The following is a 12697-nucleotide window of genomic DNA, read 5'->3' as shown; positions in this document are numbered from 1 at the left end:
AAAAACAAAGAACCGAAAACGCACTAGGTAATACTTACAATTAAAACTAAAATTGGTACAGAGCTAACGAACATGAACAATTAACAAAGTGCTTACAATAAAACTAACAGAGGTATCCAGCGATGTGTTCCCAAGTCTAAATTAATGGCAAAGACGGTACCCACGAAGAACTACGTAATAAAAAAATGAAATGAAAACCCTACAAAGAGAAAAATATTAAAATATCTCCCTGTTTATTACACTAACACAAAGTTATATCTAAAACTAATAAGTTAACCTAAACTGTCTCAAAATTACCTAAGAAGAATAATTAAATTTCTATAGCAACAAAAATTAAAATTAGGTAAGACGCATAAATACAATTTTTATAGTAACTACAATTAAACAAAAATTAAAACTGCAATATGACCACGTACTAACCTCTGACCAGAGTGGATTTAACCAGGGTACATACCAATATCTAATCTTCTCTTTTACAGCATATCTCTTAGCCAGCCAATAAATACTGGCCACCCCTATCGACTATGGTTTAAGGCCTAAAATTGCACTCATTTATTTCTTCAGGGTGGCTTCAGAAATCATTCCAGTCTACCTGTGGAATGGTGGTGTGGAAATATGTCTCGTAAAATGCGGCATGAACTTGACAACTACACAAAATATGCTTACAGCAACACTCCGATCTGCTCAAGTTCTATAACATAAGTTCAAGCCGATATCCCTAACAAGGGTAATCTATACAAAACCAATTGCCTGATAAATTATGTTCCACTTTCCACCAAATATCAAAAACGACTGACAAGATGACATACCGCAAAACAACGATTGTCAGATTAAAAGGGTTACTACCCAAATATCACATATCTAATATGGGAGAAATTGGGACATAATCTGTTTACTAAAACGACTTAGAAATTGATGGCATCAGTATTGAACAAGGAATGGAAATAAAACACCTTGGAATTACACTGTCCAGGAGACCTGGACAAAAAAGTGAGAGATCAAGTACAAAAAGCAAATAGACTGGCAGGATGCCTTAATAACACTACATGGCGAAACAGAAACATTAACATTGAGCTAAAATGGAGTAGACTCGTTTCGTCAAAATAGCAAAAGATAAGTCACCAATCGGCATAAGAAGTATCGGACGACCACGCAAAAGATGGAGTGACAACCTTCTATAGAGGTATTAATCCATCAATGAACAAGCAGAATTGCTTATAAAGAGGAAGAAGACAAGAGGAAGACTTTTGCATAATATGGGAGAGTGGAATAATCTTTTTGACAAAAATAATACTTTATTTAGATGGTTGAATTTTTAAAACGTAATATAGTAAAAAGAAAAAAATTGACAAATGGATAAAAATAAAAACAAAGATAACACGATTTGTAAATGGTGCAGTTCTGTTAGAAGAAATGGAGACGATCTACAAATAATGCATTACCATTACGGAAGTGGAATTCAATATAAAAGTATTAGCATAAAAAAGGTTAATAGTCTCAAAAAAATCATTAAAGTACAAAATAGAAACAGGCAGTAACATGTACAAATCTGTAATCCTGTACCAGGTCACTTCATACTAAATAAACAAGAATTCAAACCATAACAACAAAAATATACTCAGAAATAATTGAAATGCGGATTCTTGATTTCTACAGAAAAATAATTTACACTTGGAGAACCGCTGATTGATAGAATAAGCACTAAATTATATTAGACATTTGTGCTGGATTGATTATAAATGAGTAAATAGACGCATAAAATAATGGTACAAAATAGAATATTTAAAATAAAATTAGTTACAAGAAAAAAAAGAATAAGAAAAAGCAGTACCTCAAAATAAATATAATGATAATATTCCATTACAAGTTTGTTTTATATACATTTACATTTTATTACATTTGTTGCTTGTTTCTACATACCTAAAGCAGTGTTACAACTTCTATTATCTCAACCTACATCCAAACAAATCGTAGTGGCTTCAAAACTAGCAAAATATTCCTAAATACATTTTTATTTTAATAAATTTGAACTCTTTGGTAATTTAAAAAATAATATTTGGAATGTATTTTGCCCTTTGTGTATATCTCTACTGATCAACTACAATAAACTTTCATAAAATATTTAAAAAACATAACAAAAATATATTTTTAGAACAAACAAAACTTTTTACCTCAACGCGAAGGGTGGAATACAATAAAATGGTTTCTGAGCCTATGGGGCACACCCAATTAAACTGGTTATAAATGTCTTTTAATATAATATTCTTCTTCCAATAAAGTAAATCATACATGCATAAAAGTTAGCAAAGTTTATTCGTTTCTTCAAAACTTCTAAAAATGCAAACATGTTTTTACCTATAATCCAACCGTTCAAAAGATAAAATTCAAGGACGCGAGATCAGTGATTACATCTTAGATTAAAGAAACCAGTTCGTTAATCTAAGGATTACATGTACTGGCCGGCCGTACTGCTATATGCCTACTTTTAAGTTTTGCATTTTCGCTGGTGAGTTTTGTTATGCAATCGTCAATTCTTTGTAGAATTTATGCGTGCATATAATAATAATTGTATTAATTTTTATATCAGTTACATTGATTAAATATTGTTATTAATTTTGTGTATTACGTTGATTTAAATATGGATTGAAACACTTTGTACCTCCAAGAAAAAGATAAAAAAAAGACATTTTAGGTATCAACAAGTCATCATTGAAATTTTCTCTGTTCATTGAAGTCAATTTGTTTTTTTTTTTTTTATTTAGAAATTACAGCCGCTTCCACCATAATGGTTATTAGCGGCGGCTACAGAATTACAAAATTAGAGTTTATAAAATATTCCTATAGATTTTAAGAAATTTACGATATTACTAACAGAAAAATTATTGCTTAATAAATTACTTAAACTGTTAGGTATGTTAAATGTAAGACGAAAATGGGCAAATCTATGACATTCAATTAATAAATGGTTAACGGTTATTTGTACATTACATGTTTCACAAATAGGTGGATCACTTTTGGACAGTAAATATGAGTGAGTAAGTCTCGTGTGTCCAATTCGTAATCTAGTTATCACCATTTGTTCTCTTCTGTTCCTGGTTGAGGGTTGCCAAGCTGTAACGTCATTTTTAATTTGCTTCAGTGATGTTTGAGAAGATTGCCATTCGTTTTTCCACTTGCACAAAACTCGATTTTTTATAAAAGCTTTTATATCACTCGCGGTATTTCGATTCTCGGCTTTTTCTATATCGGCACATTTAGTAATTTCACTCGCGCACTGGTCCGCACTTTCGTTGCCAGCAATGCCAATATGGGATGGAATCCATATAAATCTGATACTCCTAGAATTTTCTTGAGCCTTCATGAGTTCTAGTTTTATCAGTTTCTCAAGGGGACCTTTAGGATAGATCTGTTTAAGGGTTTGAAGGGCGCTTAGTGAGTCACTTAAGATAACAGAGTTAGGAATGTTATTAGAATTTATATGCATGATAGCTTTAAACATTGCATAGAGCTCAGCGGAGAAAATCGAAAAGAAGGTTGGAAGACGAAATTGATATGTATCGCTTGGAGTAACGAATGCAGCACCTACTCCTTTATCACACTTAGATGCATCTGTAAAGATTTTATAGCTATGTTCGTAATGCTGACGGAGAATTAGATCTAGATTATTCTTAATCTCTGCGTAACAGTTAATATGTTTGTTGTATTGGGTTAGACAAGTATTTAAATTTGGGGTATTAATTATCCAAGGAGAGGGGCTTTTAATATTGATTGGAAAGGTATTTGGGAATTCTATATTAAGACATCTCAGGTAACACCGTACTCGCTCATAGTAAGGCTTATGTTTGGTACTATTGGTAAAGAGATTTATATATTTATTAGTGAACGTATTATTAAATAGAGGTTTGTTTACATTTGAGGCTATTGACGTTGCGTGTGAAAGTGTTAAGGAAATTCGGCGGTGATATAATGAAGGCTCCCCACTTTCAGAATATAAGCTTTCCACCGGTGACGTTCGAAATGCGCCAAGAGAGAGTCTAAGTGCTGTGTTGTGAATTGAGTCTAGTTGTTTTAACAATGTGGGGGAAGCAGAGGCGTAAGCGATTGATCCATAATCAATTTTTGATCTAATTAGAGTTCTGTAGATTGTAAGTAAGGTAGAGAGGTCAGAGCCCCAAAATCTATTTGACAGTGTTCTCATTAGGTTAAGTTTCTTATGACAAGTCGAAACTAATTGTCTAATATGTTCTTTCCAAGTAAGTTGATTATCAAACCACATACCTAAGAATTTTACACATGATTTGAAGGATAGCGATGTATTGAAAAACTTGAGATTGGGATTATTTGAGAAGTTCTTTTTTGAGAATACCATACCAACGGTTTTTGTAACCGAAAATTGAAAACCAGTATCGCGAGACCACTTTTCGAGTTTTTGTAAGAAAGTTTGCAAAATTGTTGAAGTTAAATTAATATCTTTGCCTTTTACGTAAACCACCAAGTCATCTGCATATAAACGTGCTTTTAAAGGTTTTTTGAGGTTCTTGATTATGTCATTAATAGCAATTAAGAAAAGTGTAGGACTAATAATTGAGCCTTGAGGGATACCGTTTTCTTCCTCCTGCATTTCAGAATAGAAGTTGTTAACTCTTACACGAAAAGATCTGTTTTCTAGAAAGTTCTTGATAAAATGAAGGCAATTTCCACGAATGTTCCATGACTGTAACTTTTTTAAAATGTTGAATCTCCAACATGTATTAAATGCTTTTCTTAAGTCAAAAAATACTGCGATACAATGCTGTTTTGTTGCCAGAGATTCGTGAATATCACTTTCCAGGTCCAATATGTTGTCTATACCGGATCGGTTTTGTCGGAAACCATTTTGTTCGTTTATAAGTAAGTTCGAATTTTCTAGATGCCAAATCAGCCTTGAGTTAATAATTTCTTCTAGTAGCTTGTCCATTGCACAAGTTAGGCTTATCGGTCTATAGGAATTGGGATCTAGACGAGATTTTTGGCTTTTAAGAAATGGGAGAATGATAGATTTTGACCAAACAGATGGGTACTGGTGTCGCTGCCAAATGAAGTTAAATAGTTGAAGCATGTAATTTTTAGCGGAAGTGGGTAGGTGCTTTAAGAAAATACTTGGGATATCGTCAGGCCCAGGACTTGTTTCTTTTAGATCGTTCAGTGAGTTGTTTAGTTCTTGTAACGTGAGAGGAGCGTTTAATGGAATGTTATAGTTTTCTAAATAGAGGTTAGACCTTTCGGCCTCTAGTTAATTTTCCAGAAATACAGGGTCAAAATTTTCATTGAAAGACATTTCTCTGTAGTTTTTAGCTAATGTATTAACAATTTTAAGAGGAGAGGTGACAATTTGATTACCTATTTTGAGACTAGATATTGGGGATGACTCCTTTATACCAGAAATTTTACGTATTTTCTTCCATACTTCTCTTACAGGAGTGGAGCTGTTAATGCTAGAGACATATTGGGCCCAACTGGATTTTTTTGTTTGATTTATTAAACGTTGAGCTCTGGCCTTCATTTTTTTGTAGTTAATTTTATTTTCGAGTGTTTTATGCTTCTTAAATCTATTAAAAGCTGTTTTGCTGGCCCGTACTGCTTCGTTACACTCCGAATTCCACCAAGGCACAGAAACATGATTTTTAATGGGCTTTGTTTTGCCGATGAAGAGCTCCGCACTCTGCAGAATGACACTATTAAAAGTACCTAAAGAATCGTTAATATTATCATTCAGTATAAGACTCCAAAGCCTTATCTATATAATTTTCAAAATCGATCATTTGGGCAAGAAGGATATTGGGCATGGCTGACCTGAGAGATTCTCAATGGTAATAGGGTGATGGTCGCTACCATAAGTATACTCGAGAACATTCCAAGAGAGACGCGGAGCAAGACCTGGATCACAGAGGCTTAAATCTATCACGGAGGATTCTCCAGTGCAGATGTTAAATCTTGTAGGTGAACCATCATTTAGAAAATTTAATTAAAGATCCTGCATTACCTTTTCTAAAAGTTTTCCTCTGTGATCAGTACGCTTAGATCCCCAAATAAAGTTATGACCGTTAAAATCACCTACGATGATTCGAGGAGAGGGTATCTGTTCGATAAGGCTTTTTAAATCTTCATATGTAGCTGAAGAACTAGATGGAAGGTAAATGTTACAAATAAAAATTGGAACAGGAGCGGTGATCTCTATAACTATAGTTTCAATGTTACTATTGACAGGAAAAACATTTGCAACCAAAGATTTTTTGACAAGTGTCATAACACCACCTGAAGAGAAATTATTGTCATGTACTCTATCTTTTCTAAAAATGTTAAAATATTTGGAATTATAGTTTTTTTGGGGGTTTAAATTTGTTTCTTGGAGACATATTATTTCGGTAGAGAATTCAGAAATAAGTTTTTGTAAGGTTGGGAGTCGATGGAAAAATCCATCTATATTCCATTGCAGTAGTTTAGTGAATTGTATTATATACGAAAAATATGAATTTACGGGTTAACCTGAGATGACTCGCCCTCGGATTCAGAGATGTCGTTACCCAAGTGTCGGAGGATTTTCTTTCTTAAGAAGGTGATATAACGTTTGGTTGATCTATCTTTTAATTGCGGATGAACTTTAGTTAACATATGAACTAATCCCAATAGGTCAGAAGTAAACTCTTGAATTATGTTAGAAGGATCTTGCACGCCGCTAACATTGCTTAGAAGTAGATTTAATTGGTCAAAATTGAGAACAAATGTGGGTAAATGATTTTGGATAAAATCTTTGGCAGGTTCAAGGTCATATGATTTTGTTGATTTTATGCATGTATGCTCCTCGTTGCTTTTAACTTTCTTGGCTCTAGGTTTGGATGTAGGTACAGCAAATGATTTTTCTGTATGAGTTGTTTCTGGAGACGTAAGAACATCATTGATACTACGTTTTGGCTGAAGATCGATATTGATTACTTTGCAGCTTTCCAAGGTGTTAACTTCTTCTTGACCATTGGGATTGCTCAGATTATTTGCTAATTTTTCTTGGACGGAAATTTGTTCGTTTGATATGGATGTTGATGCAGGTTGAGGCTTGATGTCAGGGGTGAAAGGAGTAGTAGATTGACTGTTATTAGAATCAATTAAATTTGTTGTTGATTCTAGTTTATCGGGACAGTTGGTGGCGATATGTCCAGACTTTTTGCAGTTATAACAGGCCATAGTTTCTTGAGATAAGAATATTCGATATGTTGTATTATCGAAGTCTAAGGTGAATGAGTCAGGTAAGGAGATATTATGGGGACTGACATATATTTGTCTTCTGAAACTTAAGCTATGATTATATTCCGGAAGGGTGGAACTTATTTTCAGAAAAGTGACAGGAGAGACCATATTAAGTCCAATACTTTGTAGATAATCAACTAACAGACTGTGTGGTATTGTTGGACATACGTTTGAAAAAACAATACGTTCCGCTGGTGAGATTAATCTTCTAGCTTGTACAATATTGTTCTGGATTTGTATGTGTCCATGGTTTTGCATGAATTCGTCCACGATTTTTTTGTTTGCAAGGTACATGCAAATCCGATTATTGGATAGTCGGGAGGAAAATATAATATTTTTGGGATGAATTAGGTTACCCAAAGGAATTAAGTAATCTTGCAGTCGAGTATTTTCTAAAGCGCTGAAGACAATTGCTTGGTGTTTTGAGTGAAATTGTGTAGAAGCTGCTGATGAATAGGTTTTATTGGTATTTGTCTGTAATTGCGATACTTGTGGTATGTTAGAGAGACTCTGAATATTAGGTTCCATTTTTGATTTTAACACGGAACATGTGTTTAAAAATAATACGGACCTGCCTAGTAATCAAACAGGTAGTAAAACTGGAATAATATTTCTTGAGTCGTATCTTATTGATAATTGTTCAATTACTAATCAACCAAAAATTGGCTGATCACGTTATATTAATGAAAACTAATATGATGTTTTCTCTTACTGGTGTTTCATGTAATTGTCACTTAACTATTTATAAATAAACTGTTATAATTACTGCATAAAATTTGCAAATTTGTTGAGACCAAAATAAACACGCCTTTCGGTGGCTCATTCAGGGCCGAACTCCAGTCAATTTGTTTGTATACGGTTTATGCAAGCATAATTATTTTTAGAATATTTTATTTTGCAGATTTAAGTAAAGATGTCGAAATATATTGTTAAAGGGCAAAAATGAGATAATATCGTGGAGGCATCGATACTTGCGATGTATAAGGCAATATAAACAGGAACATCGAAGTATCTTTTACCTAGATTAGACTTGGTCATACTGTTGGTCAACGTTGGCCATACTATTGACACAGTTGGACTGATATGTCAATTACCAGTGCTCGACAAGCGTATGTGAAAGGCCTATCTACAGGACTGAAACATCCTTCTGTAAAAGGAAACAGAGTTATTGTGTTCCATATAGGTTTCAAAGTTGGGTTTATTAAAAGTGGATTCCTCTTCTTCGAGTTTAAAAAAAGGGTGACTACCACGAAGATATGAATTCCAATCCTTTCAAAGAGTGGTTACAAAGAGTTTTGTAACCAACTTTACCTGAAAACGCAGTTATTGTTTTAGATAATGCATTATATCACAGTAGAAAATATGAAAAATTGGTTCTCTCAAGTTTCTCAGTCAGGATTTCTTTTTTCTGCCCAAACCTCTTCTACCTTCAATCTTGCCTTCCACGATAAGCTGTAGCAGACTGTACTTATCACTACGGAACACATGGCCCAGGTATGACGCTTTGCTCCTTTTAACAGTTGTTAACAATTCCACCTTTTTACCCATTCGTCTTAATACCTCTGTGTTGGTCACTATGTCTGTCTAAGGTCAATGGGACTACTCTATTGAAATAAAACAACGCATAGAATAAGCAAGATCAGCGTTCGTAAAAATGAACTCTCTCTTCAGAAGTCACAATTTACCACTAAGTACCAAAATAGCTATCATCAGATAGTATGTAGTTTCTATATTATTGTACAGAGTAGAGGAATGGACGCTCGCTGAAGCTTCTTTAGGAAAGCTCGAGGCCTTCGAGATGTGATGTTACAGGAGCATCGTACGAATTTCTTGGGTGGATCGTGTGACTAATATTAAGGTCCTACGTAAAATGGACAAGAAATGCGAGATCACTAACACATTCAAAGAACGCAATTAGAATATCTTGGCCATGTTATGAGAAATGAACACAGATATGGCTTATTTTAACTCAATCTTCAGAGCAAGGTATTTGGAAAGAGAGGACCAGGGAGAAGAAGAATATCTTGGTTTCAAAACCTAAGGAAGTGGTTCAATATGTCTACAACCGGACTATTCCGGATTGCTGCAAGTAAAGTTAGGATAGCTATGCTGATCGTCAACATCCGGAACGGATGAAGAGGAAGAAAAAGTTCCAACTCATGAAGTTCCACTGAATGTGTACATCGGCATTCTGAAGTATTGAAAAACTTTATTCTCTCATCTAACTGATGAGGGTAAAATGTAACGAACTCTCCTTCTTGGTGTCTTTTTTCTAAGTATCATATAGCCATTATTTACGTATACTGCTCTACATCAACATTAGGCGCAGAATATCTTCTACGACCGACTGGCAAGATAGACTAATATAAAATCCTTTCCATTCTTTTCCGATTTCGCACCGACCAGACTTTTAAGCAATATCGGTCCGAAGTATGATCGGAAGGCTGCATGATAGGACACAGGTGTTCTCAAGCCTTAAATAATGTATAGCTAAGTACTAAATTACCAGACCAATCGGTTTATCTTTTACCTTGGACTAAACAACTATTTACTGATGTAACTCAATCAATATACGGCAGTTTAAAATTTAATTTGCTACTAAATATACCTTCACTGTTTGATGTACTTAAATCATATCTAATGGTTTTTTTTTGTAGTTTAAAATTAAATACTTTATTGGAAGATTATTATAAAGTTGTAAATATGTTGGTGTTCCCCATTGTATTGGGCATGTTAGTTAACTTAACAATCGATAGTGAAATCCTTAGTTTAGATTAATTTTATATTGATTTTTAATTACATGGTGATTTATTTATTATGGTTATCTCTTGTAAAAACGTTATGTTTTTGTTTCTCAATTATGGATAGTTGTTTATTATTATCTGTGGTCATCTAGATAGTTTCTGTTACGTTCCAAATTTAAAGTAGAAAGTCCCACCTCTATTTTATCAAAATTTAAATAATTCAGGACGTGTAAGAGCGGTTGCCTATAATATATTATAAGCAAGGTGGCGAAAATAAAATTAGTAATTTTCAAATAGGGGTAATGTCTGGCAAATTGTGCTGAAGTTAAGGGAACACGTCCTCTTTTTTGTGAAGAAACTAATTTAGATCGTTCTTTCTAGAGTTATCTTGGAAGAATTGGGATCATAAAATTGAAATTTTTGAATCTCGGTATTATTCGGTGACCTCCGTGTGTCAAGTTGTCAAGTGTTCGGAAAGACGACGGAAAGAAAGTGATTCCAGGTTTGACAGTGTTACTGAAAGGTTGGGCTAGATTAAAAACGGCATTTTGTTTTTTGCTTTTGCTGCTGTTCCATGTGGGATCTGGACTAGTCCGAACCGTGTGGATATTCAAGGGGATTTGCTGCCTTCGTGGAAGGGTTTTTTTTGGAATATCCACAATTTCGCTAAAAAAAAGCGGATCTACAGTACACGTGAATACCGGGAGTCGTATTTAGATCAAGAAATTAGCCTTAATCACGAGTCCAAATAGCCGGCTACGCTTCGGTCCAATTTGGGATATTTCAAACCCCTAATCTGGCTAAGAAGGGTGAGTGTTAGAACATTTCGTTTTTAATTAATTAAAAAGTTGTAGTTATTTTTTTATCCCATCTCTAAAAAGCTATTCACATTTTTATCAGTTTTCATACATTCAAGTTCGGAGACAAGTTTTTTTTGTATTGCTCCATTATCGCCAAAAGGCAGATAAACAAAGTGTTAAAATCAATATATTTATTTCCAAATAATTATTTTAGACACAGATGGTAATTAATGTTTTCTTGCTTCAGGGTTGGTTGGTTTGTTTGTTTTTTTCTGCTTCTTCTTCTTCGTATTTTTCCATCTGGCTGTAATTTCCAACTTTTCAACATTGTCACACAAGTCTATGTACATCGGCAATCGTATGGGATTTTGGATTGAAGACACGCTGAACTATAACTGGAATTCCACGCGGTGAAGTATATGAATATTCGAGGTATGGATCGATAATTAATTTTCAACGGAAGATTTAAGCACCGTCTAATTTGGTTTGCGGAATACAATAGTTTTTTTTTAAAGATTATTTGCTGTTAGTTTTTATTTTCATATTTACAAATACTTTACAGATTTTTTTTTAAAGATAATTTGCGGTTTATTTTATTAATTCAATATTTACACATACCTATTTTAATTTTGTAAACTGCGTCTAAGGGGGGGTTATATATTTGAGATTTATTTTTTTTATATTATTTTCTGCGCACGCACTTGAGCTCACGTGGTGTCCTATTTGCGTTAATTATTTTTTTTTGGTTGGTATTGAACCGCACACCCCTTAGCGTCCGGTACTTTTGATACGTCTTACCTTTCATTTTGTTCTGTTAAGTAGAAATAACTTATGAATTTTTGTTAGGCAAGCAGAAGCCGCATTTTTATATTATTTTTTTATTAAGCCTATGGTAAAGTTAAATAATATTGTAATATGTAATATGTATGTATTTATTTTCAACTATCTTGGGAATCTATTTATTAAAATTGACTAAATTCTAATCTGACAATTTCATTTATTTTTTTATTTATTCAGGTTGTATACTGTTACTTAGTATTTTAGTAGTAAACCTATTGGTAAGTTGGTGGTTTATTGAATAGCAACGTAGGGAAGGCTGTGGGCCAATTTACCTGGCGCCCCTGATATAACTTCGGATTTTTTTGTTTTGTGGACCGCACGACCATCTCCACTGTTTTGTCTAGCCGCGAGCCATTCCCAGACTGTCACCGTATAGTACTTTTCTTTCCGGGTGTACGTCTGATTTATATTTGGTACAATTTGTAATTTTTTTATATAGATTCGGTTTTGTACGCCACATATTTTGGCGCCCAACGTGGGGCCCTTAATTAATTAACCTTTTTTTTGTCAACCCCTTGTGTAGATTCCTTTTAATTAGTTAACCTAACGTGTTTGGGCTTTAATTGACTAACTTTGATTTATTTACTTTACCACTGGTTTTGCACTTAGTAGTAGTCTTAGAACTTCGTGTTTAGTGGAAGTGTATGCCAAGAAGTGCTTACTAGTTTTTTTTTGTGTGACGTGAAGTTGGAAGAAGCCAAAAATGGAACTTAAAAGAAGATACTTTGAAGTGGTGTTGTGGAACTTAGAAGAATTATGGATATATTAGGACTTTGAAATATTTCTATTTCAGTTGGAGTTCAAATTTATTTTTTTGAGAAGTTGGACTTCGAAATTCTACATTGTGGTTTAACTTACTTATGTTAGGGAATGTAAAATCTTTTTTTTTTGAGATTATGTTGTGACTTGTAATTTGTTCTGAAACAATGAAATTTTGAAAATCTTTTGTGAAATTTTATAGATTGAATAAAGCGACTATTACTTTTATTTTGCTTTTGGTTTGCTCCCATTAATAAAGTAAACTGTACCTGT

This window comes from Diabrotica undecimpunctata, chromosome 4 (assembly GCF_040954645.1).
Source record: "Diabrotica undecimpunctata isolate CICGRU chromosome 4, icDiaUnde3, whole genome shotgun sequence".
In the NCBI taxonomy this organism is placed as follows: Eukaryota; Metazoa; Arthropoda; class Insecta; order Coleoptera; family Chrysomelidae; genus Diabrotica; species Diabrotica undecimpunctata.
Note: the sequence above shows the minus strand (reverse complement) of the source record.